Source organism: Macrobrachium nipponense, chromosome 1 (genome assembly GCF_015104395.2).
Source record: "Macrobrachium nipponense isolate FS-2020 chromosome 1, ASM1510439v2, whole genome shotgun sequence".
In the NCBI taxonomy this organism is placed as follows: Eukaryota; Metazoa; Arthropoda; class Malacostraca; order Decapoda; family Palaemonidae; genus Macrobrachium; species Macrobrachium nipponense.
The window spans coordinates 79,927,342-79,954,415 of NC_087200.1; the positions used below are offsets into that span (position 1 = coordinate 79,927,342).

Sequence of the window (27,074 nt, forward strand, 5' to 3'; positions counted from 1 at the left end):
ATACAACTTATAGGTCATTTAGAATTAATGCTTTACCCTAAAAGTACACACACACTATGGAAGAATGGATCACGCTACATGCGAAAAGCGTTTCTGATCTTTTCCAAACAACTGCCACCATCAGGATTGACAATGTTTTTTTTTAATTCATATAAGTGGCTTAGTTCACAGAGTGGCGTCTCATTATGTCAGTTCCATTTGCAGTTAGAAGGGCGTTCTTCTGCGGAATGGGAACAGGTATTAGTCAGTCGGCTTACTGTAACTTCGCCAAAACTTGGAAGCTGTCCTCTTTATCTCCAGTTTCTTTTTTTCTAAAGATTTTTTTTTTTTTTAATATATCGTCTAAATAAGGAACTGAAATGTATTGCAATTTTCTTGTAACTAGAGGAAATTTCAAACACTTATTATTTGAGACATTTTCTTCGGAGAACTATTAGTCATATAGAGCAGCCGAGTGAAATCTGGACTCTCTTCTAAAGGAAATGAAGTTTATTTCTGGGAGGCACGAGGTAATTCCAGGTGAAACAAAGATATGGTTATTCCATTTATTTATTTTTATATTTTAATGCAAATACGTATGGGGCAGGCTATTTAAAGAATGAAAAACAGGAGTAAGATAAAAACATCCAAAGCTTGGCAGTAAAAGGAAAGTAAGAATCACTGGTATTCAAGATTCGAAGTCTCTGTAGACGATATTTCCCTTCTTTCGAAGTGAACGCTAGGTTGAATGAACCTAGAGAACATATCAAGAGAAGGCCGGTCAGTAGGGAATATTCTGCATAAATACTGTCTACGAGCGATGTACAGTCTCTCTCTCTCTCTCTCTCTCTCTCTCTCTCTCTCTCTCTCTCTCTCTCTCTCTCTCTCTCAGATGGTCATGGACTGAAATAAAAATTCCAATACGTTAGGTTTATGCTGCGTATGGAGATTGCTGCCTCTCTCTCTATCTCTCTCTCTCTACCTCTCTCTCTCTCTCTGTCTCTCTCTCTCTCTCTTTTTTTACTTCAACGATGACTCAATACGAAACCAAAATGGCTACCAGACTGTAAGATTACTGTCAAAATTGATACATCCATAATAGATATAAACCATACTTACGTTTTGAGAATTTCTACAAAGAATTATATGGCTTTCTTCTCAGTAATGCTTCTTGGAAGGTGAAATGTAGATCTTCTATAAGATCTAAACTTTGATACAGAAACCAGATTGTAGATGGCGCCACTATTTTTTTTTTCAAGAGTGCCAAAGCAAGGAGTCCAAGCAGCAGAACATCTTACTTTTTGGTCCTTGTCTTATTTATCATCGCACCTGGGAGGCAGTTGTCCGAGTCTTTTACAAGTGGCTGTAGATGAGTAAAGAACAAATGTGTGTTGGGGTGAGTGCAACCGCTGAATGACTTTTAGGTTTGTGTAATGAAGGTTATCAGTGAAGTGCTCTTCATATATCATGTGTGGATGACTGCACGTTCTTGTTACTTCGGTTGGTAGATCTACAGTACTATTTCGCGGCAGCCTAGACTATGGCAGTTGCGGTTTTCTAATCCGTTTTACCTCCTGAACAAGAATTTTAAGTAATATTTATTCTGACGTCTGTAATTATCCCCCTGGGGCCAGTATTAAACACGGCGAAATACATAGGACGCCCCAATCCCTAGTGGATGTCGTATCCGCGTTTACGTTCCATGCAGTCTGTGCGGAACTGTTCTGTAGAATTACCCTTCGGTTTTTAGTTGTGAATGTTTTCCTCAAGTCTACGTAAATGAAAAATTCCGAAAGGATAGGAACTTCGTTTGGATCACCTGAAGAAAAGCAACCCCAACACATGCTGGGGTCGCTTTTCTTCAGTTGGAAAATATTGGGGTCGCTTTTCTAAAGGTGAGGAATTAACAGGGGTTACAGTAAGGCCCTGGCGGAATGGGGCTTCGCGCCTTATTCGCATATTTAGATTCTTGGCAAGCTCGGTATGTTCTGACAAGAGGTAATGTTGCGCTGCGTGCACTAGCCACAGGGGTTACAGTAGGTTGGATTATTTTTTGGGTCACCTGAAGATTGGAGACACCAACAAGCAGGGGTCGTTTATCGTCAGGTGGAAAATATTGGGGTCGCTTTTCTTCAGGAGGAAACTATTGGGGTCGCTTTTCTTCAGGAGGAAAATATTGGGGTCGATTTTCTTCAGGAGAGGTATTAGGGGTCACTAATCTTCAGGTGATCCCTTCGTTTGGTTAGATTGATTAGATTACAAAGTTGAGAATGAAAACTCCCGAATTTTCTCCAGAATTCCGATCCCTTAGAGGGTTTTACTTTTTTAGAGCTCTTTGAAAACGATCGGTAAAGATGTAATTTAGTTAGCTAATTTGCTGCAGTTTTGTTAGTGTAGGTTTTTCGTGGTGTATTTTAGGAATTAAGTGCCTGGGGTCTTAACCGTACAGGAAACGGTAAGCCTGCTAGCTTAAAGGATAGTTTACAAGGTTAGAAATTTTAATCAGTGCAACAGCATGGCAAGCCCCTCAGTGGCGTTGTCGGTATGGTGTTGGCGTGCCACCTCGGTGGCCGCGAGTTTGAGTCTCGGGCATTCCATTGTGGGGTCAGAGATGTGTTTTTCTGGTGATAGAAGTTCTCTCGACGTGATTCGGAAGTCACGTAAAGCCGTTGGTCCCGTTGCTGAATAACCACTGGTTCCACGCAAAGGAAAAACGCCATACACACAAACAGCATGGCAGTAGGTGGAAAGTGTCTATACCCTAAGTTTCTAAAAGTTTCCTGATTAATAGATTGTTCGGTAGTGGTGACTCTTTACTGCATTTCTCTTAAGGTTTTGTAAAAGAATCATCAGTGGTTTATTACTAAGGTACGATCATAAGTAAAATGCTAGTTTTTAGTGGTTTTGCCTTGCTGGTTACAAAATTTAAGTACGTTACTGGTTACAAAATTTAAGTATGTTGTGTTGCTGTTTACAAAATTTAAGTATGTTATGTTACTGGTTACATAATTTAAGTACGTTACTGGTTACATAATTTAAGTACGTTACTGGTTACATAATTTAAGTACGTTACTGGTTACATAATTTAAGTACGTTACTGGTTACATAATTTAAGTACGTTACTGGTTACATAATTTAAGTAAGTTACTGGTTACATAATTTAAGTACGTTATTTGTTACATAATTTAATTACCGTTACTGGTTAAAAAATGTTTGTTACACTGAAAAAATCATGGGAGACCTTATGAATTCTATTTAGGGCCGTTTACAAAACAATACCGAGGTTCATGAACGGTACATCTAGGTAATAACTCCGCGTCTGGTACTTCTTTGGATATTAGTTTCCTATAGTTTTTGGGTTGCTTATCAAGACTTTACCGTTATTTATGGGGGGTGGTAGGCTGTAATTAACCCCCAGGGGCCAATACCAACCACGGCGAAATAAATTTGCCGCCCCAATCCCTAGTAGCTGTCGTATTCGCAGGACCGTTCCTTGTAGTCCGTGCGGGAGGACAGTTTACAAACAGGATTAATACTCTATTAATCCTGGTTTACAAAACTCGCTGGGAGTTGAGTAAACTGCGGTAATTCTAGGCATAACTCTGCACGGACTGCAAGGAACGTTCCCGCGAATGCGACAGCCACTAGGTATTGGGGCGTCAAATGTATTTCGCCATGTTTAGTACTACCCCCTGGGGGTTCATCAGTGTCGACCCCGCAAAGTTAACAATCCTTAAGCAAGCCAAATACTACAGAAAACTGTAACTTCCAAAGAAATACCCGAGGCGGAGTTTTTTTTTTTTCAGTAGTAAATGGCCTTCCTATTCAAGATTCATTCGGAAATTCGAGTAAATGCATCCATGTCCCTTTTGCATACTGTATCTTACCCCATTTGTGCATCACTACTTCACAGTAGGTTTTGTAAATCTGCCAGTCGGTGAATTTCGCTTTCTATAATGCTTAATGTTTTCCGAATTACTAGGTTGTTCATTTATTACAAATACGGTTAGTTTATTTATCGCAGTTTTTATGGTAAGTATCTGGAGAATCTATATATTTAGTTGCAAAGTATTCTCACTCGGATAAATTAAGGACGTAGTTTATATACATGAACGTTTTATTTGCATTTAAGGTAAATCTTAACTCCGCGTCGGGTATTTGTTTGGAAATTAGTTTCCTATAGTATTCGGGTTGCTTATTAAGAATTTACCGTTATTTTTGGGCGGACGACTGTAATTAACCCCCAGGGGCCCGTACTAAACACTGCGAAATACATTGGACGCCCCAATCCCTAGTGGATGTCGTATTCGCGGTTACGTTCCTTGCAGTCCGTGCGGAGTTATTCTTTTGAAAAGCTTTTGTTACAGAGAAGGAGGGTATTTTAGATTTTTTTTACACAAACAGGAAGTGACTCGATAGTCCTGTTATACCTGACTTCTATCAAAATTTCTCTGCTAAATCTAACTTGAGTAAAACTGTTATTGGGTCATTGAATCTCATGCTTCCAGCTTCATTTTTATTTTTAATGTTAATCGAATTGTCAAGTGTTTAGTGTTGCAAAATTATTTCCTGATTACTGGAATGTGTTGTGAATTTCGTAAGTGTAAACTTTGCCTTTAGATCTTTACTGTTAAACTGAATTTTACTGTAATCCGTATTTCCTTAGACATGTCTTTTTCATGGAACTTTAAGACATTTGTTAGATATGGATTTAAATGGAATAAGGAAATTTTATTATTGATCAGTGTTTCGTATGTGCTTTTTTGCACCAGAGATGTGGAAAGACGGTCGATGGAGTTTATGTAGGCACACTTTCAATGACTAAATTTAAAGTTGCGTTATTCAGTTGCCATAGAGGATTTTTTTTCTAGCGTAGGAAAAAGTGTATCGGCTGTTGAAGATTGCATTCCTAGGTATTTTTTTCCATTGCTTAACAGGAAACTAATCCAATATCCTGGTTGATGTAAAAGTATTTGGATTTATTCTACAAAATTTTTACGTAACAATTGTGCTGAATTACCGCTAGTCTCAAAATTTGGAATAGATTTTGAAATAGTAAAGTTTTTTGCTATTAAGTTACCATTGGTGAACATAGGTTTCGTAGTTAACGAGGATAATCTTGGGCCTATCTAATAGATGGAAACTGGTTAGTGCTCCCCTAGTGTTGAACATTTTGAAAAAATATGGCGTGAAGTGATTAGGATCAATCAAGGTATTGCACTTTTTTTGTGAAAGGGAGGAGTGCCTTGATGCTACAGAGTTGTGTACACCATTTTTATTTCCTCTTGGTGTCATTGTTTCAAGCAAGTCCTTTTGTCAGTCAGCAGGGAAAACGAAAACTACGAGTGGTAGGTAACTATCATAGTGATGGAGTTACGGTAAGCAAGAAGTGGGGTTGTGGCTCTTGAGGGCATAATGTTCGTTGATATTTTTCAATGACTGTTCATATTTAACCTGCTGTACTTGAAGTAATTTGAGGGAATCTATTACAATTTGGCTCCCTTACCTTGCAACCAAGTTGAGTAACATTGATTTTTTTTTTTTTTTAGGAATTTTGTTACGTCTGAAGATAAACCCTGTTCCTCAGTATCGAGGTGCATGGTGCCACTTGGTAACGAGAGCACCGCTCCATTTGAAGTTTGGTAGGTGAGTTGACGAAACTAAAAATAATTGTCTTGTGCAGAAAGGATGTACTGAAATACATTACCCTATCGATACTGTGAGCATGAACTTTGAGTTTAACGTGGCTTTGTTGTGGGTTGTTTCATGAGCAAGAACATGTGCCTACATAAGGCCCTCTAATCAATTTTGTTCTTGTAATTTTAACTTTCTAATGACAATGTACTTTAAAGCAATACAATGCTGGGTGCTACTTTAGTAGGCGGTCTACCTGCGTGTTTCCACACTGTTTCGCTGTGTTTAGTACTAACCCGTCGGAAGTCAAATGTCCTTAAGTGCATTTTACCACATTTGGCATAAGACCATCTTAATCTCCAATAACAATCCTTAGTGCTACTTTAGGGACATTTGACCCTCAACGGGCTAGTACTAAACGCGGCGAAACTGTGTAGAAATACGCAGATAAACAGCCTACTAAGTAGTACTCAATACGGTCTCCAGTACTTCTAAGTCATTCATATTGTTCGCGAGGACTACTTGAAAACTTCATGGCTCTTCTAGATTCCCCAAACGTTCACAGGATATGAGTTTTGGGCTTATTTACCTTCAGATATTTGCAACTTAATTCAGATGAGGTTCGTTGTATTCAGTAATGTTTTAAACTTTTCCTCTTAAACGAAATCACGGAGGTTTGTTGGGAGTTTAACTTCAATTATAATTAATTTGTATAACAATGAATTACAATACGTCCGCTGTGATTTTTAATACGACGGTGTGTTTTATGATAGTTCCTCGTATTAGTTCCTGGTAATGAAAACTTGTTTTATATCAGTAAGTGTTTGATGGCTACTATTCTTTCTTCCCAATCCATTGTTTCTTAGGGTCGATGTGAGGGTCTACGTAATTTTTTTTCTTTTTTACATTGGTTACATTTTGGGTTCTAATGTACTATTATCCCGCCCCCTTGTTTTAACTAAAAGCAGTGTCTTAATACACTTTGAGGTATACAATGAGGCACTGATTTTCTCAAATAGAGGTGGGGGGCGTTATGTTATTAAAACTTAACGAAACTAATTACGTATGTTTTTCCTTAAGGATATAATGCTTTAAAGAACCCATGCACCATGGACTTGGTTTTTTGTGTGTTTTTTTTCATGTTAATTTTTAATATAGGCCTTGTCCCGCATCAAAATTTCCCCCCCAAGAGCCTCATTGGCGTGGTTGGTATTGTGTTGGCGTCCCACCTCGGTGGTCGCGAGTTTGATACTCAGCCATTCCATTAAGGAGTGACAGATTGTATTTCTAGTGATAGAAGTTCACACTCGACGTGGTTCGGAAGTCACGTCAAGCCGTTGGTCCCGTTGCTGAATAACCACTGGTTCCATGCAACATAAAAACACCATACAAACAAAACAAAATTCCCCCCTTGGGATAGCTGTTTAATAAATGACTAAAGGTGATTCCTTAAAGGTTTGAATCATCGTGTTTCAAAGGTTTTATCGTGAAAAAAAATCGTGTATTAGTGCATAGCCTGTTTCTCTAGAGTTTGGACATTACTTAAAAAGTGCCAACAAATGGCTGTTGTTTGGCGGCCCCTGAGACGTAGATTGGCGGAGGCCACAATGTGACCTTAAAAGCCATTAGAACTGGTGGCTTAATTTCCTTTTGGGCAGAGATTGCCTGTTAGTTAGGGGTGGGTGTTTTCATCATGTAAAACTGTTTTGACTGGTCTCTCAAGTCACCATGCCATTTCTTCTAAAACTTAGAACTAATTACATATAGGAACATTTTAATAACACTTATTTTTTCTAAGATCTGATAGCCTGTTTTCAATTATGTAACATTAGACGAGATGAATTTGTTGTAATCTTCCATAGGTCATGGTGTGATGGCTGGTTTGACCACAACACAAAACACTAAACTTTTATCAAGTAGTATTCACCAAAAGATCATACTAAGTTCACAAAAGGTGGAATAGTATCCAACTTCAATAAGTAGTCCATGAGCCAGCTGGCTGACTGGTACCATCTGGAGGTACTAAAAGCCAGTTTAACCAGACATCCAGTATGGTATCCCATTTCTAAAAATGCTTGCTGGACATTCGAACGTTGTAGCTTTTTTGTGTTAGAGGGATTTTAAGTTTTTGCATGGTGCCGTATTGTAAAAATCACTAAATTTGCATTTTGTGGCAAATATGTACCACAGAAAAACTTGACCAAACCCAAGAGCATTGAGTCATGGACGACACTTGTTAATGCTGCTAAGATGATAAGATTTGGACCAATACTTGAAATTGATTCACAATCAGAAGTAGTTCCAAACATATATTGTGAAACAACATGCCGTAACGACTTCACACACAAGAAATCTTTGCATGAGCTAGAAGCTGAATGTGTTGATCTCGGACAGTCAACTTCTCAACATCAAAGAACATCCCGAGAGCCTGGGACCAGTAAGTCTCACACTTATTCCGCAAAATGCATATTTTGTGACAAAGACTCCAATATCTTAGAAGAAGCCATAGTCGTAAAAAACTGACTCAGGCAGTTGACTCCGGGCAGACAAAACAATACGGGACTCTGCCTGCAAATATTTGACTCAAAAACGATCTTAAAGCTAGAAGAAAATTGATGAACGAATCCTGGCCATCACATCACGTGAATTGGTAGCTACTGGGAGCACACTACCACAGATCATGCTATCTAGAATACACGAGACAGAGACCAGAACAACTTCCCATCAGTAAGGACCATGAAGACACTGAAGAAGCAGCATACTCACCGAGTCATATGGTTACCAACCGTTCTTTGACTACATCAGACAAGAATTGATTGCCAAATGCCCAATAGCATACGTGACAAACTTAACAGAGAAGCTTGTGTCATTTATGCACGCTGACAGAGTAACTGATATCAAGGTACATACTAAGAAGCATGTACGACGCAGACTTGAAACAGGACTTGGACCGTGCATAAAGATCATCTATGGAAATAACAACAGACATCTGGTCATTCCAGACAGTATCACTTTCGAGGAACTTGCTAGAGAAAACGTGACACTGAGAGAAAAGCTTGACCTATATTCATCTCAAAGATCATGGTCTAAACCATCCAGACCTGGTAGCATCTCACATTCAGGAGGATGAACGTGATGTCCAGTCTATAAATGAAGTGCTGGAAAGTAACTGGATCAACCCTTTCGAACTGCCTTCCGATGAACTGATGAGCATATCATCCGGTATCACAGCACCCAAAAGTGTTGCAAGCGATCTCCTCACAGCTCAAGATCAGGGAGAGAAGGTATACCAGATGTTTATGATTCAAGACTCAAAAAAGGCACTGCCTTCTATAACCCATTGAAAAAAGTTGCAGCTGAAGTCAATTGACAGTTTGAAAAAGAAAGCAAAAGCTAAATCAGGAAACAAAGAATCTCTTGAATGCTGCTGATAGCAAGTAGCCGGAAAATGGACATGAAAGAAGTTCTCCAGCATCCTCTCGGACCTTTACCGTGGTCATTGGTGGATTGTGATGGCTCTACAAAAAAGACCAACAAGGCAGCCCTGGCACGTAATCTTGAAGCATGAGTGACTTCAGATGAACACATTGACTTGCCTTCAGCTGCGATCATCGATGGCATGGGGATTGTACACAAAATGCAAGGAGACAACATTACATTCTCAGAGTTGTCTGAATGCCTTCTCGGAACTGTACTGCAAACATCAACATCAAGTTCTTGAGTCGATGTAGTGTTTGACAGGTACAATGCTTCGTCGATCAAAACAGCTGAAAGAACAGAAAGAGAGGCAGACAGAGGAATATCGTTTTCGCAAATCATTCATGGCCACAAAATTCGAAATTGGCGCCACCTACTTGCATGCCCCGAGAGCAAAGCCAAACTGACCAACTACTTTGCCACCGATTGGCAAGAGAATCAAGAAAGACGGGACCAACTTCAAGAAAAGGTGATTTTTGTAACTTTCGAGGAACGATGCTTCAAGATAACATCTAATGCAGTGTCAGTAGTTGATGAATTGAAATGCATGCATGAAGCCGACACACACTTGGTGTTACTTGCTCGCCACACAGCTGAGTCTGGATACAAGTCAGTCTTACTGATTGCAGAGGACACATGTCATGATCATCTCCCTTGCCTTATGCAGACACGTTGGTTGCCAAATGCACACGAGATGTGGAACAAAAAACCGATCAAGACTGATCAGTATCAACAAACTCGCTGCAAGCCTGGGTCATGATATATGCAATGCCTTAATAGGTCTCCATGCATTCACAGGGTGCGACTCAGTCAGTGCTTTTGTTGGTCAAGGAAAACTCAAAGGATTGAAACTCCTGCAACAGAACCAGAATTTCCAGAAGGCATTCACTACACTTGGTGAGCATTGGCATGTGACTGATAAGTTATTTGATGCCCTCCAGGAGTTCATATGCAATCTATATGTAGCCCAAACAAACATCAGTTGCATAAATGAACTTCACTACCAGCTCTGGCGAGCAAAGAAAGGATCAGTAGATTCAGGTCAATTACCACCTTGCGAGGACAGCCTTCGACAACACACACTCAGAGCCAACTACCAGAGTGCCGTCTGGCGACGCAGTTTGGTTCCTTTTCCAGATGTACCACATCCACAAGATGGCCATGGTTGGTGCATACAAGACAGTGGTAAGCTTGAAGTACCTCAAGTCATCTTAGAGTTCATCTTGTGCAAATGTGCGAAAATCTGTCAGCTTCCAAAGTGTCAGTGCCTCGTCAGAGGACTCCCATGCACAGAAGAGAGTAAGCTGCAAACCTGTACAAACATGAAAAAAAGTGACACATCTATGGACTCCGATGACGATCTGGACGAGGATGAATCCTGAAAACAAAATACAAATTATGTACATGATACCGGAAATAAATTAAAAGATAACTTTTTAACAATCAGTTGTTACAAATTCTCTAGTGAAAGGCCTATACTATTACAACATGTTTAATATTGAACAACAACAACAACAAAATGTACTGCAAATCATAATTTGCCCAAGTGTTCAGAGAATACTATATTCAAACGTAAGATCCATGGACATCTTCAGTTACACAAATAACCAGTTTTAGAAAAAAAGGTTATTTTTATATAATAGCAAAGAACTAGGAGACGCAAAAGTCATAGTGCTTCATATGAGCTCTTCAATCATATAAATAGGTGTTACTGTAATGTAGCATCATTTCCAGAAAAGCCCACAAACCAAAACATTTTCAGCACAGGGTGGTCCTCTTTATTGCGAATTTCACATAAAAAGCTACAAGATACAGATGTCCAGCAAACAGTTCTGGAGAGTAGACAGGATCAGCTTTCAGAAAATATCGGTCTCGTTTTGTACCTCTGATTGGTACCAATCGACAAAAAAATGGCCTCTGGCCCATGGACTAAAGAGGGCAAAGTCAATTCAAGGGGGACAAACAGAATTTTAATACATATGTTTCAGACAGAAATAACGCCTGAACCACAATAATGCAGTACGTAATGAGAAACACACTTATCTTCCTGCAAAAAAATAAAAAAAATTACACAGACAGGTCTTCAACACATGCATACAAAAAGGGGAGAGGGTCCAGAAAGGAGGAGGTAAGCGAAAAGTAAGAATATCCTAACTAATACAATCTAAATATCCTTAACAACTTCCTCAAACGACTTTATAGGTCTCCTCTTAGAGGACAATATCTAACTCCACGTCTGGGTGGCAGGGAAAATTGATCCCAAACTATGGTGTTGGAAGGCTTTCACAAGCTCCACTAATGACGTCAACAGAGGATCACAGGTCGTGATTTCAATAAATATAGGTATAACTATTATTACCTTGGGACAGGGAGGTCCCCTTGGCTTTTACTGAACCAAGGGCAGTACACAAAATGCAGAATAAAAGGTCCTTGTTGCAGAGTAAGGATATCCAATAAGCTATACAGCGTCAAAACGTAGCTCTGCAATGTGGCGAGGAATAAAGTAAGTTCCAACAGCAATAGTCGTGCCCTTCAAGATTGGAGGCTCAGAAACACACTTGAGGCAAACTCCTACAAGAGTAAACCCCCATCTCTCGGATAACGGAGCAGCGCAGCCACGTAACCAACACAACTTGAAAATATAAAACAGTCGTTAGCCAACAACAAACACCAATATAACCACCAGTGAGGAGACAAATAGCTAATAAAGAAAGAATACAATACTTCAATGTTTAACTTCCAAAAACTTAACTAGAAATTACTGACAACCAAGTTACAATGGTCATAGATATCAACATCCCCAAGAAACCATGCTTCGTGACTGGCTCAAACTTCAGGAGTATGAGGTGAGAGAAAGGAAGTAATTTGTTGCGATAGGGTCTGGTGACTTGTGATCGTCGATAAATACAGCATTTTTGTGGCTAGATGTTCACATTTAAAGGCTGACGTTTTATTTATTTTTTGTACCAGTGTAATATTGTCATAACCCATTTTGCATGGTATATTTAATTTTCTAGTTTATTATAGAATATACTGACACAATTGAAATCGATGTTGTATATTGGTGCATTTTTTTGCAAGTTCCGTTGTGAAAGAGAGTAGGTACACTTGAATTAACGACTTGTGAAATGGAATTAACAGCTTGTTTTCAGAAAGCCATTACTAATTGCGAGTATTCGTGATCAAGAAAAAATTCCATTATTAATGGTGAGTATTCGTGATTAAAAAGATTGTTTTTCCTCCATAATTTTATTAACTATTTTAGGATATAGCTTTTTAGTAGTATTCTATTTTCTTAGTAATTCTCTATAGGGAAAAGTTGTCATTAGCTATTATACTTTTCATCCTTTAGTGGTAGAAAAACTTTTAATCTAGAGGTGAATAAGTGCATTAGTTCCATCAACTGATATTAAACATGTTGCGCAGCGGAACTAAATCGAACTTTTCTTCATACGTGTAGTTAGTTATAAGCTTTTTGTTTTTCGATAATGGCCTTGGACGACGCTGAAGATTTAATATTTGGTTGTTTTTCTTTCCAGAACTTCGGATAACTGTGTAACAGTTCGTCGTTACTTAAGATTTTCCAAAAGGGTCTCATCGTCGTTGATGATCATACAAGTTAATTGATCATCTGTCTCAACCACTTTCACGAAAGCAAAAGGGATTTACTGATGAAGTAAGATTTTTCTCAAATCTATATTCCTATTTTACCAATGTTAATATATCAGCAAAGTAGTGGGTCAATTTTCTTATCCTGTGGTGTAGGGCTGAATTGTAGCGCTGTGAATCATCCTTAAGTGAATAATTGGCAGAAATTACTATAGATTAATAGTACAAAGGGACATATGAATTTTCAGGGTTTATTCATGAAACCTTTTAGACATATTATAGCTGGTCTTAAATTTTGGTATGCTAACACCTCCCTCGCTTCCCACCCCCCTTCTTTTTTTTCTTTACTAGATTATAGTACTCTAAACATTGAGATCTATACAAAGCAAATTTTAAGCATCAGCCATTGTTTCATAATAAGGAAAATTCCCGTGTATAATTTTGTGGACATAATTGCAGGATGTCTGAAAAACCCCAGCGGTTAGGGCAACAGGAAGCCCTCAAAAGTTTTAATAGGGACCTCGTAAGGGCATCAATTATCCGAAATTAAATGAACTTAGATTGCTTAAGAAACTTAGTCTATATAGCTGGCGTAAATCTGGTAGTCGCACGCATCGGCACAACTAGTTAATTGGACGCTTTAGGCTTGGATTGTGTAGGTCGGGTGGTTACTCTGTATGTCAGGTAAATTGGTTTGTTTGGTAGTGTTCATAGTGCTTTTAGAGCAGAGTTCGGCTTGAATACATTAGGTGTATAACTGTTGGTGAAACTAGGAAACTGCTAGTTCCGAAAAGTCTTGATTATATAACACGAAGTGATGGTATCGAATAAATAAAATCTTGTTTGAGCAGATGCCTTTGGAGTATTGTTAATAAGGTTATCACGACCTTTATCAACATGTGGACAGTTGGGGTATTTTCGAAAACACGCTGTTCAGAGGATCCATGAAGAATCCATGTTTTAACGCTATTTGACTAAACCTGAGAAAGTATAATGAATTCCATATTCTAATGGAATGTTTAACTATCGAAATTTTACTTTTATCACGGAAAATTAACGCGTAGTTGCTTGAATATACGTACTATGACCCTAACTGGGAATACTGTGAAAGCCTAAAATTATTCTTACTGTTCTCCAGTACCTAATTATCTTGATGGGGGAATCTTATTTCAAATTTAATTGAAAAATAACATTAGCTACGCAGACAGGTGAATTTTACTGTTGCCATCAGTAACTAAGTACAAACTGACTTGGGTAACTTAAGGCTTTGAGCCAGTTCTAGGTACTTGTCAAGTAGTTGTTTTACCCTTACGTTGAATTGAATAGGGTTACTTTCAAACTCGAGCAAAATGATACTGGATATGGATTAAAGATAATGCTTTCTTGATAGGAAATGCGTGAAGTGGGTTCCGGAGAAGTAAGAGTGAAGCAAGCAATTGAAGATAGAATCCTTAACTCATTCATTTTTGGGCTCCATCCACCAATCCTTCGCCATCCTTACTTGGTGTAATAGGCTAACCGCTTTGCAAGGTTCAGTTCTGTTACTTTCTTGAATTGGCGGCTTCCATTTCATGTTTAATTTTTCGTTAATTTCTGTCTGCTTTGTCAGTTCAAATTTGTGACCAATTGTTCTTGATATTCGTAATGCGTTTTCGTCACAGTATAGTGCCATGATATATTCGTAATGCCTAAAATAGTAAAATCATTGACCTGTAACGCACAATCATTCAGAATTAAGAAGTTGACGTGGGATTCTGGAATTCGGAGGTTGGTTGAACCGAAATTTGGAGTGCCTGTCCAGTACATGAAAGAAATTAGTTTTTACGTACTGTGGTTTTCTGTAGTACCTGGGCACTTTGGAAGAGGTGGCAGAAACGTAATCGCAATATCGACTCAAACCGTGGTAACTTCTGTTTTGCGTTTCAAATGTTAAACGGATGTACGTACGTAAGTCACTGAAACCCAGTTACGTATATTATACAATTCACTAAACTCATAATGATCTAAGTGAATCTTAGGGTTTGGTCACCTAAGTGTCAAGTTCGCATTACTCACGGAGAAGTGGAGTTTTTATAAGTCACCGGTGGTGATGCTTTCAAGTTTGAGAATTGTAAGTTACCGTTAGTGATATATACAATTGTCCGAACTTATACATTTATGAACTCGTGAATATCTTGTGTTGACCCATAAACTTGTCTACATATTTTTGTCTTGGTTTGTTCATTTGGCTTTTTGTATTTGTGTATGGTAACATTTCAATGCCCTTGAGTATGGTTTTCATGTTCGTTGAGTGCTGAACAATAAATTTTTTCACGATTCTCGATCCTGAACATTTTCAGATCCCTACCTTTATCTTCAGAAGCTCATGTTTTTGGAAAGTTGTATTTACCTTAAAAACTTTTGCCCCCTCGTTTAAAGGTTAATTGCGTAGCTTAAATCTAGCTTTCTAAATAATATTTCGTGCTTAAGATGTAATGTTTTAAAAAAATCGGCAACGGAGAAAAAGTTTACCCATTTCGATTGCGTTTACAGTGCTTCCTTGTTGCTGTGTAGGCAACTTGACAAAGTTTCTCAAGTGACAATTATTAATTTTAATAGATTTATAGAACATGGTAAAGCTGGTAAAATCCATAATGTATAGTATGTATACGGAATTCCATGAAAAGAATGTTTAAAAATCCTCTCAGAAAACAATATTATTAAGAATAACTTTAACCTAATCTTTCTTTCCACCTGACTTATCCTATGTCACCGGATTTTATCTTTACGGGGGGAAGGGGGTGGGGCTTCGTACACCTTCGGGGGCCCATGACTTGACCCTGAGAGTCGTAAATATAAATTGACAATAATACATCCTCATGATTTTCTAATATCTTAGAAATCTGCAAAGACAGCAACATTAGGGACACATTTTAAGATAAAAACTCAAGGTTTAATTTATGATAAAAACGATAATCACTTTGCGTACTAACGAAATTTTACAAATCTTTAGGCTTAGTCTGCTGACTTTTGAGGGGGATGGTAGGGGAAGTAGCAAAACAAAAGCAAGTTTACGAATAAGACTAAAATCTTTCAAAATACTAACGGATTTAAAATTATAAAAACACTGTTGCATGTGCTAAGGATAATTAGTAAATCCAACGACGTTGTGGCGGATTTGTCAATTTTATCGTCAGTCTCCTCAATAGCAGGCGTATTTGTCTGCACAACCTGCAAATTCACTAATAACAGCTGTTATTGGAGGGTCTTAAAACTAATTGTTCAGTTACGGTAATGAATTTTAGAGCGGTCATATGTTAACTTGTAAAAAACTGTATCCATGTCTCGTAGGATTTTTAGTCGTCATTGAGACTAAAAAAGGTCAGTCCCAAGGAATTCTGAGAATATTGCAATGTTCTAAGAGCTGCTTTTTTCCGACCAAAAATACTCATAAGATAATGAGACATAGAAGGTAATAGTGGCTGATGCTGAATTAAATTGTTTAACAGGCTTTTGGTGCGGTTAGATATATAAGCAAACTGAAAGAAAAACTTATATAGGTCCATTTATTATGGTGATATTTCTCTCCCGCTTTATATCTGCAAAGATATAATAATTTTACCCGATTTTAATTTGAATCTTTAATAATAATAGCTTAAAACAATTAATTTTCAAAGTACAGATGATCTATGATGATTGCTTCTAATTTTTGTCGAAAAATCACGTTGAAGAAATGGCTAAATTCCATAGTAAGGCCTTCCATTCGTTTTCTTTGAAAGCGAGAATAAAGAAAATTGGGACATGTTATCTTTGGTAGTGTTGATACAAAGAATAGTAGTACGAATAAGCCAGTCTTGTGATGGCGCAGCCTCTTGCTTTTCAACAGCCCGTATATAAAACAAAGAATGCCTTCAGTAATTGAAAGTATACAGGATTCTTTGTTAAAGAACAGTTTAATTAAGGCGCTTCTGTTGTTGTTGCCCCTTTAAGAGAGATATCACCGTGAGAAAAGATCGATTATGACTGGGAACGGCAGATCTGATAATTTCATGTACTAAATTGTAATAAACCCAAACAATTGCTAACTTACTTACTTTACTCACCCGCCAACCCCCAAGCTTGCTCCAAGTCCCATTATAAGCTAACTTTTTATAGTTTCCGTTTATATCCTATTCTAATTGTTGAGCAAAAAGAATGTACGTAATTACCGAAAACAAAAGAATGTGTAGTCCATTTCAGCAAGACCCTTGGGCTCCATTGTTAAAATATGTTCAGGGATCTCACGCCACGCCCATCAAAATTTTCTCAGGCCCCAAGTTAGGAATCACTATATATAGCAGTTGTTCCCAAACTCTTTTTTCCCCTGCACCCAGTTCAACCATCCAGATTTCCCCCTTCATGTGTATGAAGGAAAGAATAGTTAAAACACACTGACTATTTACTCATTTTTTTTTCAAATGTACAAATATACTGATAAACATACAGTTACAGAGTAAAGTGGATAGAGCACATAGCCATAGAGAGCAGTTAGTGACAAATAAAAGGACATAAAAGGACATGAGAAAACCTATCTGAGATTTTTTTAGTTAGTAGGTAATGTAAATATTTCCCCCACCCCCCACCCGGTAGCTTCAAATTTCCTCTCAGGGGGAAATTTCCCCTAGTTTGGGAACCACTAATATATAAGTTTTAAACCCTCAGTAGTAACCTTCCTATTCTAAGAATTTTTGTTAGATTTGATTCCTCCTACAAAATGAATTTGCTGCTTAAATAAAATATATTTTGGAAACAAAAAATATTTGTATTTGAAGTTCAACAAAACTTCCATATAAAATTTTTGTACCATTTTCAAATTCTTTAACGCCGTTCAGACGTTTTTATGTTGTCTCGAATATTAACATGCAGATAATTTTTTTTGGGGGGGTGGTGGTTCAGGTTTGATATTAGTTGCTATTCCATATCTCTAATTATGATAAACGATTAGTTTCACTTTCCGATTAGTGATATTTCATCTTAAATTCACAATTTACAATACGCAAATGATTTTAATGAAGAAATCGGACCATATCATTTAAATGCAGAGTAGTAATTCTTTGTTCAGATTTGATATTAGTTGCAGTTTTATATATTAAACTATTATAAGCAATTCGTTTCACTTAACGATAAAAGATTTTTCTTCTTAAAATCATAATTTACACTATGCAAATTATTTTAATTTAGAAGTCGGACCATGTCTTTCGAATGAACAAAATTTCAGTTACCTTGACTGCCTTTTCTGTAGTTGACAAAATAAATGTCCTTAGCCGCGAACTATGAGGGCATGTACGAAACTTCATATTTTGCTTTGCGAACACATGAGTAGCAATGAGAATTAGTTCATATAAAAGCATCCCTAGTTTTGGTTCTTTCCCGCTTTTGATCTCGCAAGACTATTTAAAAATGAGAGAGAGGGGTGGGGGGGGGGGGGGGGGGGAGATGTGGTTTATTTGAGGATTCACTAGGTAACTACAAGTGCGTTTACTTTTCTAAGATCGCTGTGGTGTGGCTTGTACAGATATCGTACGTTGCCAATTTTCATGTTATGGTAATTATATTATTATCATGGAGTCTATTGAAATAGTTTTCCTTTCTTAATTGAAATGTGGTTCTTTGTTTCCATCACATATTTTGAATATATCTAATTTCGTATATTCTTCGTTAAAACCTCGGTTTCATTAACGAAAATGAAGATATGGCATATTTTTTCCCCGGCGATGCCAGATCTGCGTTTAGGGGACCTATGATTTTTAAGAGAATTATAAGGTCATGGTCAATATCTAAAAGATATTCGCTCTCGATCACCCACTGTGGTAAGTATGAATGGACAGCCCAAATGACTTGCAAACTCCTTCACCCACCGCCTGAGACCAAGGAAATATTCTATAATTTCCTAAAATACTTCATTTTATAAAAAAAACATCATGAAGGTCCTTTAACTGATGTTTCGAAGACTATCCAGAGAACATCTGAAGCAATAAAAGTGTCAGAATTGACTATTCGTAGACATAATAAGGAAGCAAGAGAGACGTTAAACATAGTGAAATCTCTAGTATTTCAAAAAAGAAAAGAGAAAGTGAGTCCTGTGACTGACTTGGATGATTTTGATAAAAATGTTATGTAAAGAAGGAATGAGTGGTTGTCTTTTCTAATGGCATAATAGATCTATTGACTTATGAAATTGTCTCAAGTCCAAACACCGGAGCCATCAGGCCATTCAGCGCATCTATAATTATAGAAAGAAAAAGAAGGAATAGCTAAATAGAATCGGGAATGAAAATAAAAAAAAAAAAATTAACAGGGAAGAAGCAAACCCTTTCCCTCGACTTCCAAGGTCTAAAGCGAATCCTCCTAGAAGGATTGTATCTGCGGGAAGCATTTAGGGACTGACATACCCGTAGATATGACAACTGCCTTTTCTACCTGGCCGCACCAGAGCGATCTTAGAAAAGTATAACTATTCATCATGCTGAAAGCATTTTTGAGTAGGTTTGTTATGGACTCTGCGATTTCTGCTTAATGCGTCTCTCTTTTTACCAATTTTGTCACTGCAACGCTCACACCATTAGGTACTACCGTCACTAAACCACGTTGTTGCTGCTATTTTAATGAGACTACTACTGCTGTTTTATCTTCTGCTATTACCACAGTCAATACTGCTGTTCAGGATTGCTTTTATTGTTATTACTTGTCTTGGGACTAATATTGCTACTATTGTCATTATTACAGTAACTATATTATCAATATCTTGGCACTTCTACTGTTGTTACTTGGCTTTAGCTGTGAAAACCTATGCCTTTGCCAGTTCTTGTGGTTTTTTAAAATTACTTTATTTCATTGCAAATATGATTCTCTCTCTCTCTCTCTCTCTCTCTCTCTCTCTCTCTCTCTCTCTCTCTCTCTCTCTAAATTTCTGAAAAAATAGACAGCAATTACTCAAGCTAGACCTGGACGCATTTTGCCTATCTCATAGACTGCGTTTAACAGCAATAATCGACTGCGATACCGTCGTAATATGAACAGCTAATACTGTTAGCATGCCAGCCTAATATCTCAAATGCCACTGGGGTATTAAAGTTCAAGTAATACAATTTTCTGCCGTTTCTGACTTTGACAGAAGTTACCTAAAATAAATTCCCACGTGAGTGGTGGCAAGGGCTATTATTTCATAACTTTTAACCCTTTCATTTTTAAATTATAGAGCATGAATTCCCTTTTGCAAATTAGAGAAATTAGTGTTAGACTTTCGAAGTGAATGTTGCGTGACTCTCTACGGAGAAATATTATACAGAAGATGCGTAATTTAAAATTTATTCGAAAAAGATTTCAAAGTCATGAGAATTAACTTGCCATTAGGCATGTCTTCTACAAAAGAAAGATTCCTATTTTGTATTGTATTAGAGAGAGAGAGACTTTGTGAAAAAAAAAAAAAAAAAAAAAAAAAAAAAAAAAAAAAAAAAAAAAAAAAAGCTTAAAGTACAGCACAACAGGGAACCCGGACGCGGTATGCGTCTAGGGGAAAGGAAAGCCCTCTTGAATGAATAGCAACGACTGTGGCTTTATACAGACCTTTTCCAAGCTATTGATTACTAGACAAACGTCATTTATCAGGGCTGATATGATACTCGGGTAGTATTACAAAATAGTTACTTGCAGATAACTAGTATATACGGAAATTGCAATATATGAAAAGACTGCACTGCAAAATTTGTCTTAAATATTATAAAATATGGAAACCTTTATGTATAATGTTCAATATGAAATCATTTTAATGTCTGCTATACAAAATATACATTTTTTCAGGTTTCTGTCGAGGTACACAATTGCTACGGAGTAGCATGTGGTATCTTTAGAGTAAATAATGAACAATCATAACACGTTAAAACTTGAAATAATTACTTGACAGTATGAATTACATTCAGATGAAGTCAACACATCAAATTTAGTTTAAATATAAGAAAAATTAGGTATGCAAGTTTTGATGATGCTAACAGTAAGCTCCAGAATAGGAAGTACAATTTAGTTTATGCTCAGTATGCAAATACGGATCATTATTTAAGCGAATTACTACATATTAAATGAGGTCAACATAAAAAAATTTATATAAACTTTATAATAAAAATATTAAACAATTTTAATGATGCTAACAGGTAACTGCAGAATAAGATGTGCTATAATTTAGTTAATACACAATATACAATTATTTAACAGAATTAAGTTTAGATTAGGTCAACACAAAATTTTATGAAAGTTATAAAAAAAGTAGAAATACAACAGTTTTAATGATGCTGTCAGGTAACAGAATAAGACGTACTACAATTTAATTTATGCCCAATGATAGTGTATAAAAGTCTATCGACTATCTGGAGCAAGCAAATTTTGGATGAGTAGTCATAACCGTTTTCAGCACACGAAGTTGTAGAAAATGCTTGAGTAGGTCATCTTCACTCAGTCCCTGTGGCCTATAATGAGTAATCTCTTCACGCTCCACGAAATAATAAGAGTTCTGACTGTAATATGGAGCATCCATCTGATGATCGTAATGATAGAGTATACCTCCTGTCCATTCTGATACACAGTCACCCAGCTTCCTGTTCTACCATCTTCCAGAAGTGACCCATCTGTATGTATACGTACTAATGTACCCGCTCCCATTGAATACTGTCCACCCTCTGAAAATAGTAATTCTTCACCAATGTAGGATTCATCTTTTCCTTTTTCCTTTTTGAAGTTGATAGTAATATCTCAGTCTCTGGTATGCTCCATCGAGGAATGCCTTTCCCATTTGTCTTGGTTATGTCTAGGTATTCGTTCATGCTAGAATCATCTATTAATTATCTTGCTGCAGTAACTCAATCATTCTTTAATCTTTTAGGGTATCTGTGAATTAGAGCATCGTCATCCGTCATGATGGACCTATACAACTGGATGATTGCTGTTCATGCTATTCTGTGATGTATTGGATGCAGACTTGCCTCATTCTTCAATATTTCTTGCCTGACGCTTTTAGATACCCGTATTATGCTAAATGCAGCCGTGTTCTGGATGACTTCTAGAATACCAATATAGTTCTTCAGTGGCAGCAACATGCTACCACTGTAGTCAATTATTGATTTTATAGATGTATAAAGTCATTTTATCGTAGGTACACTTGCACCATCAGAGCCACATGCAACTTTTCAAAGAAGGCGTTTGCGCGAACGTTTTAGTCTTTTCAGGTGATATGACTAATCCTATGCTGTTACATAACGATGTGTAAGCCTTAATTGCCTTTTTTATTTCCTTATCTGTGCTGGCCTGTACTACATGCCGTCTGCATTATATGGCTATTATGATTCTTGGTATATCAATTTTTCCTAGTTCATTCATTAGAATATTAAAGAATAGGTGATAAAACACCACCTTCAGGGATACCCAATTCCATTTTTCCCAACTTGATTGTACACCTTCAAAGTAAACACAACCTAAGTCTGTCTGCTAGGTAATCCAATATGAGCTGCAGGAGTCTTCCTTCTATCATTTCTGCCAACTCATTCATAATAATTATATGGCTAGCCCTATCAAGGGACCCCTTTATATCTATGAACACTATTTGAACCCTAATGCTACACTTTCTTTATGAATAGTGACTTATGCTCCTCCCAGTTATGTAGCCATATAAATTCTTTTAAAGCTTTTTCCTAATAAAGAAATGATGCCTATTAATAAAATTCTTTCAAATACCTTGCACAGACATGATGTCAATGAAATAGGACGAAATTCATCTGGCTTTCCTGGTTTTGCGCTGGTATTATGACTTCGTCCATGTTCAGGGTATGGGCTGTTCTGACCATATGTTGTAAAGCTTTGTAACTAGATTTCCACTCAATGTTGTGAAAACCCTGATAGCGTTATATGTAATCCGATCTAACCCCGCTGCAGTAGACTTCCCACTCTTTTAGAGTTTCCTGCAGTTCTTGCTCTGTGCAGGGTTTGTCATCGCACTTCCCTGTCTTTTTAAGTGCTTCCCTTAATTTATTTTCTTCCTTATCCTCTTCTCAACTACCACTCTAACTTTGATGGGTAATGCGTCATTACTAGCATTAGATGCCCACTTTGTCAATTTGCTCTTTCTCTTGGATTGGGATGGAGTGGTTCCCTATTTTACTTCCCTTGGGCTATCCTCACACTCCTTGCAACCTCACGAGGGTTTTTTTCATTGATGCCTTGCATAAACTTAACCCAGTACCTCTCTCGAGTTCTTTTTAACATCTTGGATTTGTTTCTCTACTCTTCTATATACTATTGTTAGGTTTTCTGGGCTGGGTTTATTCATCCACTACTACTTTGCCTTGCTATACTGCTTGTTGATCCTCTTCGCTGCATCATCTGCATTATATCAGCTTCTTAGTGGTTTTTGTGGTTCTCTCCTCTGCTAATGTGTGTGCTTTAGCAGTTCTTCTAGCTTTTTATAATATCCTCGTTATACTGGTCAGCTCTTAGCTTCGTAGCCATCATACCAAACATTCATACTTTCTCTGATGCTGTCTTCTAATCTTCTAGGTATATTGATTTTTTTTCGTGCTGTGATCTTTCTTTGAATCTCGGCATAGATACCAAAGTGGTCTGATGTTAGGATATATATTATCTCAGTTGTGCTGCACATCTGAATCTTCAACTATACAGGTGTAGTCAAGCTTGTTTTCTTTAATATGTGTCGCTTCTGTATCATTTAGAATGGTTATTTTGTTTTCTCTGCTCATGAGATATTTGTACAGATGTATGTCATTTACATTTCTCCTCCCTGTTGCAGAGCTAACTTTGGATGTACTGCATTAAGATTACCTACTATTAACAAGGGATTATCCTGTGCCAGTAGGTTATTACTATCAATGTCCAGGACCTGTGCTGGGGAATGTGTTTCACACTGATTAGCTCCCTTCCACTCTCCTCATGCATTCCTATGGTAAGGCAGTCTGTGTTTGCACCTAGTCTTGGGTTTGTACATTTTTTCACAGCTAGGTTCTCTCTGTAGTATGTTATTAGCCCTCTACTCATTATTGTTTTGCCATCCATTCTTTTGGGCTTGGACACTATCTTTTGAGACAGTGTATCCTGGAATGGCTATATAATGTGTGGGCATGTGCTTTGGTTTCCAGCAGACATATGATGTCCACCTGATTCTGAAGAGCAAATTGTTGTAATTCAGTTAGTCTATTTGCCAGACTGTTTGTATTCCAACTACAGAACTTAAGAGGGTACATCTTGTTCATTCTCAGAGTTAGTGTCTTTTATCGCCTCTCTATCTCATCTCCATATTACTACTTTTGTCAGCTACCGTCACTTTTGCCATCATTGCTGGTGTTTAGGACTATTTTCTTGATATACTTTTGTGAGTAAATCTTTCTTTTTTGCTAATACATCTCTTGGTAATGCTATTTTTGTATGAATGTTTTCACAGTTGACAAAGGTGACATCTGTCTTGTAGCCTGAGTAGTCTAAGACGTCCTTACTGCCTGATTTACAATCTACAATTGCTGGTTTGTCCCCGAGTGATGTAATCTCTTGCTCTAATTTCCAGTTTTAGCTTAGTATTCTCCTCTTAGTTTTGTTCCCTTCAGTCAGTTGCTTAATCTCCAGTTTTTCATCTATTCGTGGGAGAAAAAATATTCAGTCCCGAGCGCAGACTATCATCAGCAGTCATGGTACCATTTTCTCATTCTTTAACGCCATTCAGCCATTTTCGCAGGTTATACATCGGCAAAAGTTGTTTGAAAGTGTTTATGGACTCTGAATTCAAGCGAGGAGCTTCAATCCTGCATCAAATTTTTATTTTTGTAATTCTTTCACACAGGTGCTGTTCCTTAAAAAACAACACGTAATTCAATAAAGGCCTAAGGTTCCTTTCTCGCAGTATGAACTTGAAAGTACTATTGAGAGTAATAGCCTCGAATGTTAATCATTCTAATTTGCTTATTTAACGTGTTCCTTGATGTAGCTAGAAAATGGAAAATCAGGCTCTATTTCACTCATAAACTTCGTATTTGAGTATACATTAGTCCTCTAATGCTAATACATGGGATGAGACGATTTAGCACAACTGATATTTGTAGCTGCTCAGGTCACTGATAGTTAAACTTTGGTCGCATTAAATCCACTTATTTGCTTTGCTACCGTTACAAATAAATTAATGTCGTCTTGCATGAATGGTATAGAACTTTGCGCGACTTATTTTCCTTAACTAGTCCAAGACAAAGAAGCATCTGACTTTTGTCTAACTATTTGGAAAGGTTGTGTATTTGTTATAATAGCCAGTTTGCTTTTTAGGCTAAATTTTGTTCTGCTCTAGTTCTTTGTTAAATACCTAAGAAAGCAAATCTGTTTGACGCATGAATTTCAGTGGTGATGTTCAAGGATTGCCTTTGCTATGGTAGTTAATAGGATGATAAACTGTCAAATTGGTAGTTTCCATCATTCAAGTGAAAATTAGGTACTGACCAAATGAGGGAAGCTTCAACTTGCTTCGCTTTCTGTGTATTTTGTTTTAAATTTATCCTTTTACCAATAAACACTTTATTCGAAGCATGTGTAAAAAATACATTACACAGTTTATTTAAAACGAATTAGGCATTAGACCTGACGTTATCTTACCATGTTGGAAAAGTAATGATAAATTAGTGGTTGAATTAAGAAATAAATATCCTGAATTAAGAAATTAATACACATGTTGTTTACAAGTATACTTATTTGATGGTCATAAAAAATTATTACTTAAAACTAATTTGATAGAAAACCTAACTTTATCCTACCATGTTGGAAGAGTAATGATGGATTAGTTTCTGAATTAAGAAATAAATATCCATGCTGTTTATGCAATTAGCCATGTACAGCAGGTAAAACTAAGTAATTATGTAATATTCGAAGCGAAAACAATAAAGGAGTGGTGTGCTTTGTCCCCTATTCAGATTGTAAGTGCCTATATAGGAGATTCAGGAAGATCTGTTGATCCCAGATTGAAAAAACATTGATATGCAACGAGACGGAATTGTTAATGATGCTTAAATGCACAAATCAAATAACCATAGCGCTGACTTGATGGGTGGATGTATGATATTTAGGCACTGGGGCCAAGAAGGCCATTAGCGCTGACTTGAAAAAAAGTAAATTTTAAAAATACAGAAAAATGTAGATGAAGGTGATGTCATCTGGGGCCAGTACCTAAATTCAAATTAACCTAAATGATTAGTTTTTTTATGCAATGGATCCTCTTAACAAGATGGACAAGAAGTCGCTGAAATCTAACACTTCGGTATTGGCATATTCAACATTATTTCAATTTTATTAATACTATTACCAACTGACTATTAATCTTAGAAAATACAGATGGGCTTTCAAGTCATCCAACCTTCAATTTTTCTGAAAATCTTTTTCATGAAGCAGCGTGGTTGACAAGGATAGTATGTATTTTTTTTTTCATTCTTAAGTTGATTTTCGTAACACTGGGGTAATTCGTCCCCTGAACTGAAGTGCCTGTAGCATGTTTGCCATTATTTGGAGTTCAAATTAATTAATCGTGATTGACACCTCTCTGCTGTTGGACAGGCTTCAGTAACTTATGAATAATTAATCATACTAATTTATATTTCAACTTCATTAGGGAGCTGAATAATCCTGGGTTTCGGCGCTTGGTCGTCAAGACCTCTATTTCATAATCAGTCATACAGAATTATCACCTCTTGCAGATGGCGTTTGAACTTCAAATACCAGATTGCTGGTCGAGCCGAACTGGACATAGTACACGACGAACGAGACAGTAAACGGAACTGGACGTACACGACAGTGAAGTATCGTCAGGGTAGTAATGACGCTACCCCTTCCCACCTATTTTTGGTCTTCCAAAAGTCACAGCAAACAGAGATGGTCAATACGCCCACCCATCTTACATTGGTAGTGCCATCAGGGCAGCTCATGAGGGTGCACTGTAGAGGTGTTCGATTTTCAAAACTTTACAGCGTCCCTTCGAACCCTGTTCCAGTTCACTTTCTTGCTGTCCAACCACTCGAACTCACGTTGCAAAACTCATCCAGTTCCTTTTAGGGACTAGTTCAGCAGAACCACCAATCTGTAAATTCTTGAAATTTGTGCATAAGGGACGAACGCACTGCCGACACTTCCAGTGCACTTCTGTTTCTTTACGAAAACACCAGTAGTGTACTGAAGGGCCTGCAGTGTGCTCAGACCTTGCGCACAAATTTCATGAAAATACAGACTGGTGGTTCTGCCGCATTAGTCTCTACAAGTAGCTGGACGGGTTATGCAGAGATGGCTTAGATGTGAAAGTTACTGGTAAATTATACCGTAGGTGCAATACTGTTTAACAA

The 27,074-nt window shown here is 37.3% G+C and overlaps 1 long non-coding RNA gene across 3 annotated transcripts; it reads left to right on the top strand.

Moving 5' to 3' along the window:
- Positions 1-1,321: 1,321 nt before the first annotated feature.
- LOC135220218 (uncharacterized) lies at positions 1,322-26,599 on the top strand. Of its 3 annotated transcripts, XR_010315611.1 has the most exons (5): positions 1,322-1,375; positions 5,529-5,625; positions 12,630-12,766; positions 23,507-23,659; positions 26,436-26,599. It is a non-coding gene; the product is annotated as an uncharacterized LOC135220218 (long non-coding RNA). The 3 variants fall into 3 exon arrangements; XR_010315610.1 differs by lacking the exon at positions 23,507-23,659; XR_010315612.1 differs by lacking the exons at positions 23,507-23,659; positions 26,436-26,599 and adding an exon at positions 21,590-22,446.
- Positions 26,600-27,074: the final 475 nt, after the last annotated feature.